The sequence below is a fragment of the Belonocnema kinseyi genome, chromosome 8 (assembly GCF_010883055.1).
Source record: "Belonocnema kinseyi isolate 2016_QV_RU_SX_M_011 chromosome 8, B_treatae_v1, whole genome shotgun sequence".
Taxonomy (NCBI): Eukaryota; Metazoa; Arthropoda; class Insecta; order Hymenoptera; family Cynipidae; genus Belonocnema; species Belonocnema kinseyi.
The window spans coordinates 75,965,204-75,975,888 of NC_046664.1; positions in this window are offsets into that span (position 1 = coordinate 75,965,204).

The following is a 10,685-nucleotide window of genomic DNA, read 5'->3' on the forward strand; positions in this document are numbered from 1 at the left end:
AGAGGGAGCTCTTCTTAATATTTTGACACCAAAATCATGTCGATACACCTTACCGACTGCGAGTAAAGCCACCCACGCTTTAACTTGACAGACTGTACTTACCCGCTATCAGGAAATTTCATAAGAGTAAAAGAGACAGAGAGCGTAAAGTTGGAAGAAAAGTACATTCTTTCATTTCTTCAGTTCATTTTTTGGTTCAAAACACGATTTCAGCTGAACCTGTAGACCGATTTGGATGCTTTTTCAAGCTGAAAAAATTTAAAAGAAAGTTGTCAAGCCTTATTTTTAATTTAATTTTTCAATTTCTTTATAAATAAATAAATCTGACGAAAAAAATGACAATTTTATCTATTTGGCGTTCTCGGTGCTCGTCAATAATAGGAAAATGGTTGTATGAAGGCAAGGCGCGGGGCTACTAGTAACAAGAAGGTGCAAACCGAGGAGGATAGGGTGGGAACACCCCCAACCTGTCAAGGGAAGAGAACCTACTCTAAGCCCCGTGGAGGCGAGCCCCACGAGGCAAAAAAAAGAAGAAGTTGAGGACTTAAGTTGCAACAGTGACGACCTTAACTCCCAAGAAGGAGGATGAACGGGTGTGAAAGTCTGTCTTACAAAAAGGGCCTTCCTCTGCGCCGCGAAAGAAGAAAAGTCCCGGACCGATCATCTGCCGGGAAGCATGAGATGTCGGTCGTTCCGAGAGGTAACTTCGGTGAAGAAGCCTTAAGAACGACCAAATTAACCAGCCACACCCAACCAAGATGCCCGAAGGCCGGCGAGCCCGATGAGCGGTACACCCGCACAAACGAGGACGATGCGTGCACCTTGGGGGGAAGAGAAGAAAAAGCCTCGAAGAGACCATCGTTTGGGGGAAAAGGAGTTGCTTGGCGTTCAGAGGGGCAGCCTCATTGAAGAAGCCCCTTATACGCTCAAGCAAGCGTCGTAGCTGGGCAGGTACAATAGCAACTCCAGATATGGAGGATAAGGCCAAGTTGGCAAAAAAGAAGAAGGCTGAAGCACAGCTTAAGAACGGCAACTCCCTGAAGTAATGCGAAAGCGGTTCCGGGGGGGAATAATGCCAAGGAGAAAGGGTGGTGTTTTTTAGTGGGTCCTTGGTAGCATCATTATAATCACAGAGTTGACTTTGTATAATATATAATTATACGGAAGGTGCGGACCCTTCACGGTGTGTTCTTGAACATTTTTCACCAGGCCTTCGCAAAAAAAAAACAATCATGACATAATAAACAGAGACAAATTTTATAACCAAATTATTTGTTAAAAATGTGTTTTCTATCATTTTCAATAATTTATCATTTTTTTAAAGTTATATTGCAAGAAATTTGAATGGAAGCAATATTTTAATGAAGAAAATTTCTCTTAAGACTATTCTTGTTAATATTATAAACAAATTAAATAACAAATGCATTACTCAGGCATTTTTCGTCAGCAAGATCAACTTTCAAACTGCTGAAATTCGGATTCAACGTTAAATTTTCTATTAGAAACTCACTGAGTAATTGTAATACTTTTTTTGCAGCGATAAAAATTTTTAAAAATTGTCATTAACTTCTGCTGAAGCTGACTTCAAGCGCATCCATAATAGCTCAAGTACTATGTTTCGCGCGAAGTTTTAAAATAAAATTCTCTCTCACTTTCATCGCAGCGTTATTACCTGATGTTTTCACTAGGTGGCACTAGGTTCCAGACAAAATTCTTAAATTTACTGACGGAACGCTTATTAACTGCTGCTAAAAGAAGATGCACTTAAAGGCGCCTTCGGCCCATGTAAGTAAATGACAGGTATTTTATATTTTTTAACACTGTCAGGAAAAGTATTGCGAATACAACGTGAGTTTCTAATGCAAATTTTAACGTAAAATCCGAATTTCAACCATTTAAAAGTTGATTTTGTTGTTTTATTAAAAATTTGGTTATAAAGGAACTGAGTGGGAACCCAATGGGGTCTTTACGGGTACTTTGTAGAGGCTCCAGTCGGTTCCTTCGGTCCGCCAGGGCTTACATGAATGGATTCCTTTAAATGTTTAGAGTTTTTATTTAATTGATCCTGAGGATAAATTGACCAAATGGTGACAAGATTTAAAGTATTTTAATCCTTAGCTGTATAACAGACCGTATACGGATCACCTATTCTACCACCTATCTTTATTTATAAAACTTATAATTATTGGTGCTTATAGACGTTTATAGACTTTTATGTTAGCTAAGAGCTTTTCCGATAATGCTACTTGATGAATATTAATATTTTATATGTTGTTAATTAGTTATAAACAAATACCAAAAATGCGTTTTTACGGAAAAATTAATTTATCACGTTAATGGTGGACGTATTTTGATGAAACTTGGAATCTAAGGGTTTTGAAGGTCGCTGACTACGAATCTGCTGTCAGTTCGGCAAATTTAAAATGGCGGATTCAAAAAGACGGAACGAAAAATTTTGAAAAACTCGTATTTCGCTCTAAAATTAGTAACTCGGGGATTTTTGGGATCGGTAAACATGAATCTGAAATCAAAATTTCAATTTTCCATGATCCAAGACGGCATTTCAATATATGTCTTCAAAAATTTTTGACCTGCCATCTTGCATTCGCCATCTTGCATTACGAAAAATTAAAATTTTTATTTCAAATTGCAGATTCGTGCTCAGCGACTCCAAAGACCCCTCAGTACGAATTTTCATCGAAAAATAACCAATAGAAAAATGTGTGCCTAAAAGGGTTAAAGTATTTTTTGAAATTCTCGGGCATTTTTAAGACCTTAAAAGAATTTCCAGTAATTTTTAAAGATTACAGATAACTTTTTAACGGATTCCATAAATTTAATGGTATGGGATTTCGGAGGATTTAAATTATTTTAAAGTATTGTAAAAGATTCACAGGTAATTTCAATAGCTTTAAAAAGTTTCAAAAGATTTCAAAAGACATAAAAGCTATTGAAGTATTTCAGGCAATTATAAAAGATTTCTAGAACCTTTTTGATTTGTGAAAATGGTTTATAGGAGTTTTAAAGAACATGAATTATTTTAGGGTATTTTTAGAGAATACAATGCATTTTTAAGTGATGTAAATTATAATCGAAAACTGATTATCAATTTAAAAAAAGTTAAAATAATTTCTATTCAATATATAAAAAATAATTTTTTTTATTTATAGTATATATTTCCTATTATACTGTTCCACGTTCAAGAAACTTAATTTGAAATCTTTCAGTTTATTTAGGAATATTTCTAGTTACAAGAAATATGAAAAATGAATGCGTCGTGAAAATTCTCCACAAGCCTTTCAAATAAATTTGTAGCCTAAATACTTTTATAAGTACTTATTTTAACGATAATAAACCTAATTCCCGCTAAAAAATAATTTTACAATTTTTTTTAATTTACTTTTTGCGAAAGTGCCCTCTACGTGAAAAATTACCCATATAATACTCCACAATATGTATGAACAATACATAATTTTTTCGCCTCGGTATGTACAACAATAACACAGCCACACAAAAAAAGTGTGCGGATCTGGTAACAAGACACACGTATTCCTATGGATTTTGGGGCGCTGAATTCAAATTCGGTATCAAAAATCACCCATCACGTCGTGGTTAAGCCACAACCTCAAAAAATGACGAAAAATCATGCACTGAGGCAAATAAATTTCAAAATAATGCCAGTGATGCAAATTTTCACTTCAAAAACATGTAGACAAATGTGAAGGATCAACCCTTGCCTGATATCAACTTATTTAACATAACTTTACCCAACAGAACCTGACCTCACCTAACCTGAATTAACAGAAATTTATTGAACTACACGTAAAGCTCTGGAAGCATATTTTCCCAGTAGCAAATGTGTGCTACATCGAATGGGTCAACTCGAGCCTAACCTAGAAATAAATCTAACCTAGACTAACCTAACCTAACCTCACGAAACACAATTAAACTGATTGTGTTGTTCCGTTGTGTTTGCGGTACCGTTTCATAAAACTTCGGCTTAACCTACATAGAGGTTTAACCTATCCTAACCTAACAAAACCTGACCTATCGTAACCGATTACGCAGACAACCCTGTTCTTGCGTACTTTCATATTTTGACATTAATAGCAGTAAATGTCTGGAGTTTCGTAACCGCTTGTTGCTAGCATTATTCGCCTGTGTCTGTAACCAGGGCACCTCCACGTGGTGACGGTGGGCAACGGATCCACATTGGTTGAGTCACTGGGTAAACGGCGTTCATGCCGCCATGACAGACACAGGTAAAAAGTGTATTGCGATGCAGGGCAAAACCCCAGTATCGGCGCCTGGTCAGGGTGTGAAAGCGGGCTCTCCGACGTCATCATGCAACCGTAGCTCTTCATCAATGGAGCACTTGGTTGGTGTAGAGTCTCATGCTACAAGGAAAAAAACCGCGAGCATTTCTCAATCGCATGTCTGCAAGAATAGCTCAGATTCATTCTGTTACATTTGCAGTAAATATGAAGTGAGCAGTTTGCGAAAATCAATCGACGAGGAAGTGAAAAGTCTTTACGAGCCGTGTTTTGACCGTGAATTGCTGCACCAAGAAACAAAATGGGTTCCTCACGTCATTTGAAATTCCTGCAGACTTATGTTGTATCGTCTAAAAAATTCAAACAACGAAAAGTAACGCAAGTACTCTACACCAACCACATGGAAAAAACCCTTTATTGCGAAGGACTGCTACTTTTGCATGAATTCCGTCAAAGGCTTCGACGCCAAAAATAAAAATAACATTTCGTACATTAATGTGTGCACAGTCACAAGAGCAATTGAAATCAATAGAAATGCACGCCAGACGGATTTAAGCGCTTTAGAAGATGATACAATGGAAGTTGAAAGTCAACGTTATGGAGACGCTAGTGAAACCAGTGATCGAACAGAAAATAGTTCTGATGATTCCGATGAAAATGACGAAAAAGATGACGAATATGGCGTGCATAAAAATGAAATTAATGGTTCCAATATTAGTGTCGCAACTAGAACTGAATGATTTTATTAGAGATCTTGGATTACCGAAAGACGGCGCTGAATTTGCCGCTTCATTTCTAAAAAGAAGAAATCTTCTAGAGCCAAAGACAAAAGTTTCATTCTATTGCGACAGGGACAAAGAATTCAGAAAGTTTTTTGTTAAAGACGAAGATACGTCTTTAGCGTACTGTAATGACGTTAACGGACTAATAAACCACTTGGAAAAATGTATACAGAGACGAAGAATGGCGACTTTTCATTGATTCGTCAAAACGCAGCATTAAGGCTGTTTTACTGCATAACACGAATACTTACGCTCCTATCCCTATAGCTCACTCAACGGTCATCAAAGAAGAATATAACAATGTTAAAATGCTTCTTGACAAAGTTAATTACACGAATCACAAATGGCAAATATGTGGTGATCTCAAAATCATAACCATGACATTAGGCCAACAATCGGGTTTCACGATAGAGCCATGCTTTACATGCCTGTGGAATAGCAGAGATCGAGTCAATCATCACAGCAAAAAACATTGGTCTTTAAGAAATTCATTAAAACCTGGTTCTCATAATATCATCAACCAAAGCCTCGTTGATCGAGAAAAAATTTTACTACCACCCCTCCACATAAAGCTTGGGCTCATGAAGCAATTTGTCAAGGTGTTAGACAAAGATGGACAATGCTATAATATATCCCTTAAATTCCATAATGTTTCAGACGCTAAATTGAAAGGAGTCTTTGATGGACCAGAGATTCGAATATTGACAAGAGATACTAATTTCGTAAGCCACATGACGAAAATTGAAATGGACGCTTGGGAAAGTTTTAAAGCAGTAAACGCAAATTTCTTCGGTAACAAAAAAAGTACAGACTACGAGAATATTGTTGCGAAAATGATAAGAAACTACAAAAAGTTAGGCTGCTTGATGAATTTAAAACTTCATTTTCTAGATTCCCATCTAAATAAGTTTCCAGAAAATGTTGGTGATTTCAGCGAAGAACAAGGGGAACGTTTTCATCAAGACATAAAAGTGATGGAACAACGATATCAGGGTAGATGGGACGAGGTCATGGTGGCTAATTTTTGCTAGATGTTGAAAAGGGAAACGAATGTAGGTCTTACACGTAAGCGTAACCCTTTCCATCGTTCCTTCGAAGACAAAAGGACACGTTATAGCAGGCAGAAAATAGACTGAAGTAGGTCTATAAATCAATTTAATTACGATAAAAAGCAAGATAAAATGTAAACACGAAAGATAGTACAAATATATCCCTTAAGTTTAAGAAAAGCAGAGAGAAAACAATTTTTAATAAAACTCTTATTCATTTGCATGTTTAAGTTACAGTTCTACATTTTAATTGATACAAACATTGTCAGGTTAATTGAAATGGGGTCAATTCTACTTGTAGTTCTAAGTTTCTTCAAATGAGTAATGTGCGTCTAAATTTGTAACCACCTGTAGTACAATGAAATAAATTTTATTGTGTTACAACGGGAACACTTAAGTTAAGTTGTGTTGCGTTAAGCAAAATTTCGTTAGGTTCTGTTACGTTAGATTCATTTGTGGGTTAGGATCGAGTTAACCTATTAAATATAGCACACATTTAAGACTGAGAACCGTATGCTTACATAGCTACACGTGTGGTTGAATTTCATTCGGCTAGGTTATGTTAGGTCAGGTTTTGTTAGGTTAGGATAGGTTAAACCTCTATGTAGGTTAAGCCGAAGCTGAATGAAATGGTACCGCAAACACAACGGGACAACACAATGAGTTTAATTGTGTTACGCGAAGTTAAGTTAGGTTAGGCAGATTTTTTGACTCGGGCATTCAAAAGCTCGTACATCGCATGCAAAAATGCATTGACCTCAGTGGCGACTATGTAGAACAATAGGTAAAAGTCTGAATTTTCCAAAAACGTACGCATTCACGGAATTAAACATGTTTTATGCTGTGAAAAAACACTGGGAACCTTATTTTACGGACAACCCTTTATTTGGTAGAAAATTTATTTTCTTTGTTAAAATTTCATCTTTTAGGTTAAAAATGTAATTATTTTGTGGAAAATGCAACTGTTTTGTTTTGAAATCATGCTTTTTGTATTGCAACCACGTCGTTTTGGCTTAATAATTCCATCTAGTTTTTCAAATTTAGGAGCCAAAAAGCAGAATTCGTGACAAATTTGATAAACTTCATTAATTTTCAACCAAATATTTGAATTTTTAATCATAAAATTTGAGCTTTCAAAGAAACATGTAATAGTTACCAATTTTACGAAGAGATTTAAATTTAAAATTAAAAAATTATTCAATTCCAAATAAAAAAAATCATTTTCTACTAAATACGTAAACATTCAACCCAAAAAGAATAATGTTTAACCAAAATGATAATTTTTAAAACAAAAAAATGGAAATAAGATTGGAGAATTTCCCAAATTTCGGTTACATTTTTAAAAGCCGGAAAGTGAATTATAACAGTAAAGATGGACAGTAAAAAACAGAAATCACAAAAACAATTTTAATTTCAAAAAATTTGTTTATCCTTTCTGTCATTTACTATTCGTCGTGACTTATAATTCACTCTTCGACAAGTCCTTGTTAAAAACAAGGACTTGTAGAAGGCTAACTTAATATGGCCGAACGTTGTTTTTGTGTACAAAGACTATTATAATTTTTCTTTTGTTTAATAACGATGAGATTCTATTATTTGAATAGATCGTAAGACCGAATAAGAAAGAATGTACTTCTTCCTGTTTTGATCATTAGAACAATCGAATGAAATTTGACCTCTTGATTTCGTTTTCTTACATATGTCTCTAAAGTTTTTCATTATTTTCATTGTTAATTGTAAATATTTACAAAAATTAATGTTTATTTTATGTGAAATCGGTTCATTGCCAAATTAATGACACAGATATTTTCTAAATTGTACCGAGGATTTTGACTACACCATTTCCGAATTCTCCAATCCTCAAAAATCTCTACTTAGCCACTACGTGTCACAGCAGTTTAAGGATATTCGGATTTTTCGAATGATTGTTTGGCCCACTAGGAAGTTCGGCAATATGCAGATCCATTCGATTATTTCATATATAATTAAGTCACCCGTTCACGAGTTCAAGACATAAATTGAGGAGCAAATTGAGAAAATAAATTTTTTCGTTGAAAATGTATTTTTTCGGTTGAAAAATCAATTATTTGTTTTGAAATTAATCTTTTTCAAAGAAAGTTTAAAATTTTGGAAAAAAATCATTTCTTTGTTGAAAATTCAACTGTTTTGATTAAAATTTTTCTTGTTGGATTAAAAATTCAACTAATATATTGTAACATTATTACTCTTATCTAACCGGGGATTAACTTTGTGTTTATTCATATTCTTAATTTGAATACTGCACTTTGATTATTTTCATAAGTGATCTTAAGTATACCAAAAATTGTATTAATTTCTGGTAATAATTCTGTTGTATTTTAAGCTTATCTCAATGATATTTATTGTGATCTAGAGATTCGTTCAATTTGCGTTTACTTTGTCTTTTCCAGTAAATTGCAACCAACAAAGTGCATTGATTTCAATACTGATAGGACATTAAAACTAGCCCTAAACATTTTACAATTACACTTGAACATTATTTTTACAACAAGAAAATAAGTAAGTCTTATTTTTAGAATAAAGTCTTCTATTGAAATTTTAAATCTTGAAAAAATCTTGAAATTTTTAAATCTCTGAAAAAGTGCGCGAAAACTAATTCCTAACGGTCTAAAAAATAAAATTTATAAAGAAACCCCTTCGCCGATGGGTAACCCAAGCTGTGTGCTACTACTCCAAATCTCTAAAAGAAGTAAAAAAATTTGAATATAGAGGTTTATTAGCAATATTTGGGAATAAATTGAACTAGTGGCCCCCATAGTCATTGCTACACTGTTAAAATTTTCTATAGCGATTTTACTATAAATGTATTGGAAGCAATATGCATATACATGTAGTAAATTTAATATAGCTTTATCTTGTAAAATAATATACATGTATAGTAAAATAGAGTGCCTGAAAGTTGAAAGTTCTTTGATGTATTCAAATCTTGTAAAATATTTTAAACTAAAATAATAACCTACAATTCATCGACTAAATTCTTATTTATAATGAAAGTGCGACGTACGGGTGGGGTTTACATCTAAATTCAATGCCAATGCCAGAATTTTAACGTGAGTACCGCTGCTTTTAGATTAGGTGTCTTAATCTTGTATTTAATTGAACTTATCCACTTGAAACCCAGTATAATTTATGTTCAAGTAGAAACAAATATAATACTTTATTATTTAGAATTAAACATTACTGCCAAAATTATCTTTAATTTGTGTAAAGTGAAATTATCTGGCTCTTCTAAGAATTTATCAATATACATGTATATTAAATTTACTACGCAGCATCTTAATAACTATTTCATAGACCGAGTTCTCAGATTTACTATATAAATGTATAGTAAATATATATTAAAATTGCAAACATTTTTAACAGTATAGGTTACTATTGTACAACATGTTGCAGTACCATTACATATCTGAAGTTGGCGCACCATGTGTAATTAGGTCACCCTGAACATCACTTTAGAGGGGTAGTTGAAGAATATTTTTGTATCAATTAACTTTCCAATTGCGAAGCCTTTTTGCTTAAGCTGTTCTTCGATTAGGCATACTGCTCCCCTTAGGGCCGTTTTCTTCGAGTGTCCGGCACTATAGGCGTATTGCACGGAAATCCTTGGATGAAGTATATCCGATTCTGCCTGCTTCCAAAATAAAGACCACTTGCGTACGTCTACATGCAGTCCGCACCGATTTCAGTGTCATACCATCCATGGCAAGTCTCAGGAGTTGTACTACGAGGTTGGATCAAATATAAACCGGAATTTTACAAATACTTTTCTTAGCCAATCGCAAGCACTCTCGCAGTGTAGGTTCTTGTAATGTAGTGTATTAGGAGTGGGTCAAACGCTTGGTGAGCCGTTTGACTCAGTCAATTCGTCAGTACAGCTATGAGTGAGCAACAGGTTCCAGCGTTCGTTGCACAACGGGTTATAATACAGTTTTTAACTAAAGAAGGCGTTAAACTGTGCGAAATTTTGTCTCTGGCGATAACATTGGTGCAGTTCGTGACCTTATTGAAAGTGACAGGCGGTTCACTATTCATGAAATCGCTTGACAGGTGGGCATTAGCTATGGAAGCGCTCAAACAATCATTAAAAATCATCTTGGTTTGAAAAAAATCTGTGCCTGATGGGTCCCGAAGTTATTGAACGAAGTTTTAAAACATCCGACTGCGAATCAGTAAGAGACACCTGAATCGATTTCAGCGGGAGGGAGAGACTTTTTTGAAGCATATCGTGACACGTGATGAAACATGGGTGCATCATTACACTCCCGAGTCCAAGATGGCGAGTAAAGAATGGCGAAGGAAAGACGAAGCCGGTCCTGTGAAAGCCAAAACCCTTCTCTCAGCCGGTAAGGTCCTCGCGACCGTCTTTTTCGAATACAGAGGAGTGTTGCTCATTGATTTCCTACATGATCGACGTACGGTTAATGCTGCCTACTACTGCAAGCTGTTGGAGGCAGCAAAAGCCGCTTACAGAAGCAAAAGACGCGGTAACCCCATCAGAAACGTCATCCTTCTTCATGACAATGCCAGGCCACATACGGCGG